This window comes from Pongo abelii, chromosome 8, assembly GCF_028885655.2.
Source record: "Pongo abelii isolate AG06213 chromosome 8, NHGRI_mPonAbe1-v2.0_pri, whole genome shotgun sequence".
Lineage (NCBI taxonomy): Eukaryota > Metazoa > Chordata > Mammalia > Primates > Hominidae > Pongo > Pongo abelii.
This window is the reverse complement of record NC_071993.2, coordinates 112665419-112676688: the sequence shown is the minus strand read 5'-3', so window position 1 is coordinate 112676688 and position 11270 is coordinate 112665419. Positions and strand designations below refer to the sequence as shown.

General features: G+C 36.8%; 2 pseudogenes; one reads left to right on the top strand and one right to left on the bottom strand.

Annotated features, from left to right (window-relative positions):
- Positions 1-7720: 7720 nt before the first annotated feature.
- On the bottom strand, positions 7721-8512 carry LOC100449537 (14-3-3 protein zeta/delta-like; annotated as a pseudogene).
- LOC129048493 (peptidyl-prolyl cis-trans isomerase A-like) lies at positions 8440-9385 on the top strand (annotated as a pseudogene).
- Positions 9386-11270: the final 1885 nt, after the last annotated feature.

Genomic DNA, 11270 nt, shown 5'->3' with positions numbered 1-11270 from the left:
ATTCATGACAGTTGTCTTTGGAACTCTTCCTGAAAGTTGACTTTAATGGTCAAAAAAGCCAGTGTGCCAGAAAGAGCTAGTACCCTATATAAAGAGCCTCAGGCTTAGGGCTGAGGTGGGATCTGCTTTAGTATTTTGGTCCTGGCACTGTGTAATGTATGCCTTTCCTAGATGTTCCAAAGGAAGTGGCCATAACTTAAGAAAATCTAATTTGAAAAAGAATTAGAGAAGGATAATCATTGAAACACCTCTGCCCTGATTCAGTATATAATTTAACACTAATTTTCCCCTCCTAAGGAGATGTTTATGCCATCTGTTTCATGCTGTCTACACAGCCAGCTTCACAGTAGTTTATTCTTGGTCTTTTTGAATATACTGCATTTCTTAAGGGTTAATAACAAAAAGGCTTTTTGCTTTCAGATATGGCTCCTGGTTCATAACAATTCAAGAGCAAACAGATTGATGCTATAGAGTTTAAAGAGGTGACCATCCTAGAACCAAACAAGGACCAACCAAAGATCTTAAAGAAGGTCTACAGATTTTAAATAGCTGTGTCTTGGAAATTAAAAGAAAAAAAAAAAAACAGAGGAAGAGAGGAAAGAAAGAAGGGAAGAAAGGAGGGAAGGGAGCAAGGGAGGGAGGCGGGAAGGAAAGGAAAAGTTTATCTTAAAACTCTGTCTTTTGTTCTATACATTGTCTTTGCCAGCCTATTTCTACAGACTTCAGACAATACTGTCTACATAGCCCATATAGCTGAGCTGAGCTGAAAGCTACCTCAAGCTCCATGTTTTTTGTTTGTTTGTTTTGTTTTGTTTTTGAGATGAAATCTCACTCTTGTCACCCAGGCTGGAGTGCAATGACGCGATCTCAGCTCACTGCAACATCCGCCTCGCGGGTTCAAACGATTCTCCTGCCTCAGTTTCCCAGTAGCTGGGATTACAGGTGCCTGCCACCACCCCTGGCTAATTTTTGTATTTTTAGTAGAGACGGGGTTTCACCATGTTGTCCAGGCTGGTCTCGAACTCCTGACCTCAGGCTGTCTGCCTGCCTCGGCCTCCCAAGGTGCTGGGATTACAGGTATGAGTCACCATGCCCGGCGAAGCTCCATGTTTTTATTGGGAGCTTTTATTTTCTTGTGTACTATCATCAACTTAATGACACAAACAAATTTTGCTCCCTAATACCAAAGCAGTGGGTTTTGTCTTTGTTAGACCTCTAATACCCCAAACTTATTTCCAACTTGGCTGTTGCCCGCAAAGAAACAGAGAAGAGTTAAACATAATGAATGACCAATAAATGTCAACTATGATGATGATGATTGATAATGATGATTGAGATCATTTTTGCTAATGAGTATTTAAAAGACATAATTTATATCATGTGACTGTTTTAATTTCCATTTCTGCATGTACCTTTTTGTCTACTTAATTTTAAAGTCATTGTATAAGTATGCATTTGGGTACATACACATAATCTACAATTTTGAAATTTTTCGTTTAATGTGATCCAAAGAACCTAAAATTTATCATTTAAAAAATTTCCATTTGTCATTTCTACTTTTCTACCCCCAAGAGAGAAGTAAATAATGCTTCTTTAAAGATAGTATTCCCCAACTCACTCATAACTCACCCAGGGCTCCTTACATTGCAACCCAAAAGCCTCCCAGAATAGCACTGCTCTCATTCTTGGGAACCTCATAGCTATGAGGACGATGGACAGAATTTTAGTTCTCCATCCTAGGAGAGTTGGCAGAAACCACATTCCTGTAACAAATCAGAGCCTCAGAGAAGAACAACATTCTCAATACTTAGTCTCAATACTCAATACTTGGTCAGCTTGTGTTGACTTAAGGGTCTGGGAGTATGCTTGGGGAACTTCATGTCCTCCTTTTAAGAAAAAGGTATTATTTGGAGCTATTAAGTAGTTTCAGAACACAAATTATCAAAGTCATCTACCCTATGTGTTGCATTGTTTTTTTTTTGTTTTTGTTTGTTTGTCTGTTTGTTTTTTAGCATTTGCAAAAGTCAATAGGGAAACATACCAAACAAGGTACCTCACATCTTTCTCTGTATCTACAGATCTTCTTATTATGGTGTACATGACAGACACCTAATACATTATTTCCAATAATCAATTGATGAGATGCTATCCCTAAGAAATCTGATGAGCTAGTGACATCAGACGTTCAAGAGGGATAGAAAGGTAAATAAAGGTATGTTTGTGGTGAACATGGACTTCGAACCCATTGCCAAATCTTCAGAGTGAGTGAAAGTGGAGTTTATTGAGAAACAGAGTTCATGCACCTTAGATGCTTGGATCCATGTAGCATCCTATAAATCAGAACAGTGGTGGGATTTTAAGTTAATTTGGGCATGATCAAGAGTACTCAAAGCAAGTTTACAAAGACCACCTGCTTGAGGTGCATATGATAAATCTGGGAAAATCCTCCCAGTAGAGGGGGCTATATATAGGCTTAACAGTTGTACCTGTCACAACATGCAAATAGGGCAAATCTTAAGATTCCATTTATCTGTATATCCCTAGGACATTCTTGCTATAGCAAGATACATATCAAATATATCTATCCTATATCAAATACACACATATCTATTTATTCATCTACTTATCAATACTTTTATCATCATCATCACAATATAGAAATTGGGGCTTGGGTGTGGAGAGTAAACAAAAGGAAGGTTGTATTTAACTCCAGGAAATGATAAGGAGGAAAAGTAAGGAACTGGAAAGAAATATTTTATATAGTTTTCCAAAAGCTTGAAAAATTCTGAATGTTTACAGGAAGATGAAAAATCACTAGAGTCATTTATGACAACATAGATGGAATTGGAGGACATTATGCTAAGTGAAATAAGCTAAACACATTAAGACAAATACTGAATGTTCTCACTGACGTGTGGAGTCTAAAACAATTGAACTCATAGAAACAAATAGGGAAGAGGTGTTTACCTGAGACTGGATGGTGGAGGATTGGGGAGATGATAACAAAGGGTACAAAGCCTTAGATAGGAAGAATGAGTTTGTTTTTGGTTTTTGTTGTTGTGATTTGTTTGTTTTTTGAGATCTATTGCACAGTGTGGTGAATATAGCTAATCACTGAGTACCGCATATTTCAATATAGCTAAGAGAGGAAACCACAAATGTTTTTTATCACAAAAAATGCCAAATATTTGAGGTGATGAGTAGGTTAATTAGCTCGATTTAAACATTCCACATTGCATTCAAAAATCATTACATTGCTTTTTACCCCATAAATATATACAACTATAATTTGTCAATATATCATTTTTAAAAATCATTAGAGAGAATCTATTTTCTTGGTCCTTGTGGGATTGATAACAAGCTCATGTTGCACATGGAAAGTTCTGACTTACTAGGAACATGATTCCTGAGGTCAGGGTGGAGTGGGATGGTGGCTAATATGCGTATCTATTTCCAAAACTCTGGCACTAGCAAGCACTATTCAGGTTGTTTGGAAGCTAGTATAAAGGACCCCTGTGGAAAATGTTAAGGCTGAGGAAGAAGAACCCAGTACATAGGAATCATGACTCTAAACAAATAAGGAGACAAAAGAGACTTACCCAGAAAAGTGATTGGCAAGGTACTTGAAGCAAGCTCTAAAGCTGATTGTTAGTGGGACAGACATAATTAGTTGTAACAGTCAGTTGTTTTCTGATCCGCATGCAATGAGCTGTTGATCCCAGTTCACCAAAGATGGAAAAAAACAAAACAGTAAATCTAACTCATAGGAAAGTCATTAATAATGACAGCAATGATAGAAAAATGTCCCTTTCTTCTCCTGTCAAGTAGCATAGGGTGCTATAGCCATCAAGGCCCCAGGGTTCAGCATGACTAAGATTTGAAGACAGGACATAACTATTGTGGTAGGGACTTGAGGTGCAGGAAAGAATAAGGCCAGGAGGTGTCACAATGGAAACCGATAAGCAGCTCTAATTGGACCGTTTTAATGGCTCCCAAGAAGATTGTGTAAGGGCCCAGCAATCTCCCATCGCAAGAGAGAATTTTAAAGTCCTGGTAATTCCAGTGGTGGTAGCTCAGAGCCAAACAGATTCCTATCACCCTCAGTTTTATTATTCATACTAAAAATAAAAACACTTCAAGCTACATCTGTCTAAAATAAAATAAACAAAAAGCGATAAACTGGCTCGTTGCAGGTTCATGGGTTGCCTCTGCCAGTGAAGACATATTGTCAATTTACTCTGTAAATTTTCCACAGGCGAAGTGGCTATTTCAAAATATTTTCAGTGGGTTCTTCATAACAGAATAGCAGAAATGTGAGATTTGCAGTGACCTTTTCATATGCCTTTAAGAGTTTTTTTGAATTGATCAAGTAAAAAAATGGAAAACTTGCTGTTTAATTCAATGTCACTGCTTTCACTGAGTATGATATCCACCCCCTTCTTGCTCCCTGCCCCCAGTGTAACAACAGATTTCATTACACCCATTTTAATACATGGCCAGCATTTCACAATATACGTTTATATTATCTTAAACCTGTAATCCCTTAAATATTTGGAGCATAATAACTTCATGCAAGAGATAAAATAATTTTAGAGCTAATGTAGACTTTAGGAAACATACAGTTAATGCAGCCATTTATAGATTTTAAAAATAGGCTAAGCGATATTATTCAACTTTCCTAAAGTGATTCAGCAGAGCCAGAAGTACATTTTAATCTTTTAATTCCAAGTCTTCTATTTTTTTTCTCCATTGCACTTTTATTTGAATGTAATATTTGGGACAATTATCCAAAAGGGCCAATAGTCCCCAATTTAATCTGCGGTCGTAATAAAACAAGCAACAAAACAGTGTTTGGAATTTCAGTCTCTCACCCTTATCATCAAGACTCACTACCTCCCGTCATCAATATTTATTGAGCATTTACGGTGTACTAGGCACAATAGAACATACAGAAAACATTGTCCCTGCTCTTGAGGAGCTTACAGCCTAAAAGAAAAAACACAGCTTTTAAAATGGCATTTTTGTCTGATGTTTTCTGCAAAGTACTGAGGAAATATTTTGTAAAGTGAGCCTTGGGTATAACTTAGCCCCATCATTATTTAGAGAATAGAGGAAGAGAAAGAGGAAGGGTTTGAAAGGCAGACAATGACAGACCATTCAGGATAGGTAGGGTTTTAAAAGGAGATAAACACACTTAAGGAGAGATTTGCTGCAGTAAATAGGATGAGGGAAGTAGATTGTGGGATGCGAGCAAAGGAAGCAGGGTGTCTTAGATATTGAGAAGAGCCAGAAAGATCATGCAGCCTTTTTCCAAGTACATGGCCACCAAGTAGGAATGGCTGGTGACATGACAGAACACTAAAAAAGGAAGGTAATCTTGTGCCCTTGACACATAGAAAGAACAAGGGACCAAAATTGAAGACAAGCTATAAGAGTATCAAGAAACTCTTAGAAACCAAAAAGTGATTTGGAAGCACAAAACATAGTTACTGCTACCCAACGTCATGATAGGCCAAGAACACTGTGGCTTCCTAAGTTAGAAAATGCCATATACCAAAATTTTAAACGGAACATATTCCTTTTTTTATTTTCCCAATCAATCTCCCTCTCTCCCAGAAAAAATAGGAGCTCATTTTTTTCAGGGTGGGGAGAAAGAGAGGGGATCATGGGACATGCTTGGAAACAGTAGTGATATTAGTAGTATTTTTGTTGTTATGATAAACTTTGAGAGGGGATCTTGGGACATGGTTGCAAACAGTAGTGATATTAGTAGCATTTTTGTTGTTATGATAAACTTTGTGTTTAAACTTGGAAAAGACCACTAGCTGCCAAGAGGGAATAAGGAATGAATTTCAAAAAATGTACAATTTCCTTTAGAGAAGTTTCAGAACCAAAAGACTAAGTTACATGAAAAGCTGTGGAAAAAGTAGTTGAAAAGTCCACTTATAAAACTTTTATTCCACTTACATGAATTTAATACATGTGTTCTTAACAATTATGCTTGGATTGTTCATGAAAATTTCATAAGACATTAAACCAAGCTGGCCGTCATTTCAAGTTATTTCCCTGTTAACTATTTTTACAGCACATGCATGTTAGGCAAGTATCAAAAAAAAAAAAAAAAATCACAAAGGCAAAAAACCTTAAAAAAACCTAAATACATGGGTTTTTATTTTACTGCTATGCTGGATATACATGAAGTAATGAATATCAAGCAATCCATTTTTCCTGCATCTTTACTTTTTCATTTGTTCTTAGGTTGCCTAAAACATTTAAATACAAATAAAATGAATGTAGCAAAAATAATGAAAGCTAACAGCAGGTAACTTTACAAATAATGAAATGTGAACTATTTCTGCCCTTATCCAGAGTAAAATGGGTCACAGCTTTGTCTAAAGGAACACTTCTGCAGCTGTAGTCAAAGGTGTGCACAGTGAGATTAAGTATTCCACAGATATACATGGTTTAACATGCGGTATCCATGGGATATCTGTTTCTACCACAGCCTTGTAAATGCTCCAAACCTTAACGCAGCCACAATTACTACACCTGTGACTGGAACCAATGATCCCTTTTATTCCCCATCAGGACAAACCAATATGTAGACAGTTTTCTTTGCTTAGATATGGACGCAGTTTTAACACTCACCCTTGTGAAGCCACAATGTACCGAAAGTACTATAGCAAACATTTACAACTTGTATAAAAATTCCACATCCCCATATTGGCCACCTCAAGATGAAAACAGATAACTCCCTAAATGTTAACTGGCTCTACTCCCCTAATATATATATATTATATTATTTTATATATATATATAATATTATAATATATATAATATAATAATATATATATAATAATATATAATATATAATATTATATATATTATAATATATATATAATAATATATATAATATATAATATTATATATATTATAATATATATATAATAATATATATATTATATATATAATTATATATAATATATATATAATGTGTGTGTATGTGTATATATGTATATATGTGTGTATATATGTGGATATATGTGTGTATATATGTGTATATGTGTGTATATATACACACACGTATATATACATATATATACACACACGTATATATACATATATATACACACACGTATATATACATATATATACACACGTATATATACATATATATACACACGTATATATACATATATATATACACACACGTATATATACATATATATATTTTGTGTGTGTGTGTTTGTGTGTGTGTGTGTGTGAGATGAAGTCTCACTCTTGTCCCCCAGGCTGGAGTGCAATGGCGTGATCTTGGCTCACTGCAACCTCCGCCTCCCAGGTTCAAGCGATTCTCCTGCCTCAGCCTCCTGCATAGCTGGGATTACAGGTGCCTGCCACCATGCCCAGCTAATTTTTGTATTTTTATTAGAGAAGGGGTTTCACCATGTTGGCCAGGCTGGTCTCAAACTCTTGACCTCAGGTGATCCGCCTGCCTTGGCCTCCCAAAGTGCTGGGATTACAGGCGTGAGTCACTGTGCCCGGCCACTACTCCCCTAATATTAAACATAAAAACTACATGGGAAATATAGAAATTCAAATAGAAGTAACACAAATCTGCCATAAATTGTAAACAAAAAACCATTTGTGGGACACCATGGATGACAAATGGTCTGCTGTGTAAATTTTAGAGTGAGGCAGACAAAAGTTGGAAGGCTGGTTAATTTTCCCCTCTTTCTCCTGCTTCAGCTTTGTCTCCTTGGGTATCCAATGTCCACAATGTCAAGTTGTCTCTCGGTAATTGCATTATTAGCGTGCTGTCTTTGTATGACTCTTCACTTAATGTATCAAGTTCAGCAATGGCTTCATCAAAAGCCATCTTTGCAAGAGAGCAGACTTTATCTGGGGAGTTCAGAATCTCATAATAGAACAAGAGAAGCTAAGGGCCAGACCCAGTCTGACAGTATGTGTTGGTTGCATTTCCTTTTTGCTGATTTCAAAAGCTTCTTGGTATGCTTGTTGTGACTGACCCGCAATCCGTTTCTTGCCATCACCAGCGGCAACCTCAGCCAAGTAACGGTAGTAATCTCCTTTCATTTTCAAACAGAAGACTTTGCTCTCTGCCTGTGAAGCATTGGAGATCAAGAACTTTTCCAAAAGAGATAGTACATCATTGGAGATATCTCTTAGCTCTATCTCATTTTTCTCTCTGTATTCTCGAGCTATCTGCTGTTTTTTCTCAGCACCTTCCATCTTTTGTTCAATACTCAAGATGACCCTCCAAGATGATCTACAGGCTCCTACAACATTTTTATAAGCAACTGAGAGAAGATTCCTCCAGCTCCTTGCTCAGTTACAGACTTCATGCAGGCTGCCATGTTATCATATTGCTCAGCCTGCTCAGCTAGTTTGGCCTTCTGAACCAGCTCATTTTTTTCCATGACTGGATGTTCTGTGTCCAGAGTGGGTGGTGGCAGCAGATGGACAGGGGTTCAGCAGTCTCTGGATGGTGGTGGCAGCAGCGGTGAAGCTGAGACTCTGTCCCCAAGTCTTCTTTTATGGTTAATGTAAGTTGTATCTAAATAAAAAAAAAAAAGCAGGAATAATAATAGTAATGATTCCAAGCTTCTGATCACTCCATTTTATTTTAAATGCTTTCAGAAATTTAATTTCTTAAAGCAAATGTTTTAATCATAGGCTAAATTTCTGATTCTTGGGTAAAATTCATTCAGATATGACTGGGGCTCTGTCAAGGTATTGAATGGCTTGAGCGGAGATTGCTTGAATTTATTAAGACCAGCAAACAGAAAGAAAAGTAGTCAAATAATTTGGATTATTCAAAAAAACGTTAGGCTTTGCAGATGCTGACACTGCCTGGAGCCCCCGCCACCAGCCACGGTCAACCTCACTGTGTTCTTCAACAATGCTATTGCTGGTGAGCCCTTGGGCCTAGTTTCCTTCAAGCTGTTTGCAGACAAATTTCCAAAAACAGCAGAAAATTTTCATGCTCTGAGCACTGGAGAGAAAGGATTTAGTTATAAGGGTTTCTGCTTTCCCATAATTATTCCAGGGTTTATGTGTCAGGGTGGTGACTTCACATGTCACAATGGCAGTGGTGGCAAGTCCATCTATGGGGAGAAATTTGATGATGAGAATCCTGAAACATACAGGTCCTGGCATCTTGTCCATGACAAATGTTGGACCCAACACAAACAGTTTCCAGTGTTTCATCTGCACAGCCACGACTGAGTGGTTGGATGGCAAGCATGTAGTCTTTGGCAAAGTGAAGGAAGGCATGAATATTATGGAAGCCAGGGAGCACTTTGGGTCCAGGAATGGTAAGACTAGCAAGTGGATCACCATTGCTGATTGTGGACAACTCTAATAAATCGGACTTGTGTTTTATCTTAATCACCAGACCATTCTTTCTGTAGGTCAGGAGAGAACTTCTTCACCCTATTTGCTCACAGTGTCCTATAATCTTTGTGGTCTTGCTGCAGTCCCTTTGGGTTCCATATTTTTCTTCTTCCCTTCCGTGCCTAGTGGAATAGCAGAGTTAAGTTCATGATTATAAAATAAAAACTAAATAAACATACTCATAGTTCATTTCAGAAAGGTTTTACTTAAAAGGAAAAATAACAATATATTTCCTCATACCATCCATTAATAGATACCTAGAAGAAGGAAAAAATCACTGGGGTCATATAATGTTTACAGATTATAGACTGTGGTAGTGAGGGTCACTCCACCAGATCACTAAATAGAACCTAAGATGGAAACAAATTAGACAAAATATCACATATGATGCGCACATATGCTTTGCTTTCTCTGCATTGGCTTGGTGATTAAGTGGGGCTACATGAGCAGCTGGCCTATTGAGATTGAAAATAGCTGCCCTACACCCAGAGGAAGAAAAATGAAGTTCCATGTAAGGGAAGGCAGCAAAAGAACAGAAGGAAATGTTATGCCATATCTGTGTAGGTCATAACCAGTGAGTCCAGTGTCATAAGAACAGTGTGATGGGGCAGAAGGACGGAGAAGCCAGAGGTCAAATCGGAAGCTTCCTTTTCTGTGCAGTGGTGATGAAGAATAGAAACCTCTTTCCTTCTCTAGATATTTTTTCTTTCTTCCCTTTTCTTTTTTTCTCCCAATTCATTTAATCCCAAACCAAGGAAAGGATATTGCCATTCGTTGTGTAGATATAAGTCCGGAATAACTGTAACTCAAAAACAGGATGAAGCATAGCTATTATATGTACTTCATTTATTCATATACGTATTAATACAATGTAGATCTATAAGTAAAAGCTGTCATTCTTGATAGGGATAGAGATATGATGACTATTTTTAATCTGTTGATGTTATAAGTTTAATCAGAAAATCATTCTAACAAACATGGGTTTATAATGTGAGAAACTGCTTCCAGAAAAATGACCTTAATGAATCCCAAATTGTAATAAAAGTCATTTGCAATTTATATGAACAACAAAATAAGAGTGAGTAAGCAGCAAATCAAAAATGTTGAAGGCTTTCTAAAAGATAGAATATTGATGAATTGAATGAAAGAAAGAGGCCACAGACCAAAACACATTGAAAAAAGATAATTAAAAGGGAGTATAATTTCAGAGGTTGTTAAGTCTCAGATATGATGAAATTAGAGAAAATAAAAGGGCTCTGGGAAAATAATCAGGATGCTTAACTAAAATTTTTTTGGAGCACAAGGCTGGTGGAACCTCCACTTATTCATGTATTTGCTGATGAAGGATTTTATCACTTGGAAGGAGAATCAGGAAAATGTATTAGGAGAAACAGATTCTTTACCCCAAATGCAAAGCATTGAGCACAACCTCTTCAGTATCATAACCAGCCAAACTCTCGAAGATTTCAGAAACAGTCTTCTGTGGTCAGAAATGGCATCTACATGAAGTAGAGCAGGGATCCTGAATGGCAAATATAACCAAACATTTGAAGAGGAGGACCTACAACTCAAAAGAATGGCAACTCACTCCACAAATGAAAGAACTAATACGCAAGGAGGCAAGACACATTTTACTTATTTTAAGATCTTCCTAAAATTTGTTTTGAATATTAAATATTCTAGAGGATGTTACATTCCATCCATTTAAAAAGTACCCAGAAATCACAAAAATAAAAATATAATTATAAAAATGAAAACCTAAGACTTCTAGTTTCAGCTTCAACAAGTAAAGTTTAGAAGTCATCACTCCTGTTCATACCACAAGAAAAGACTAAACAAACTAAAACTCAACA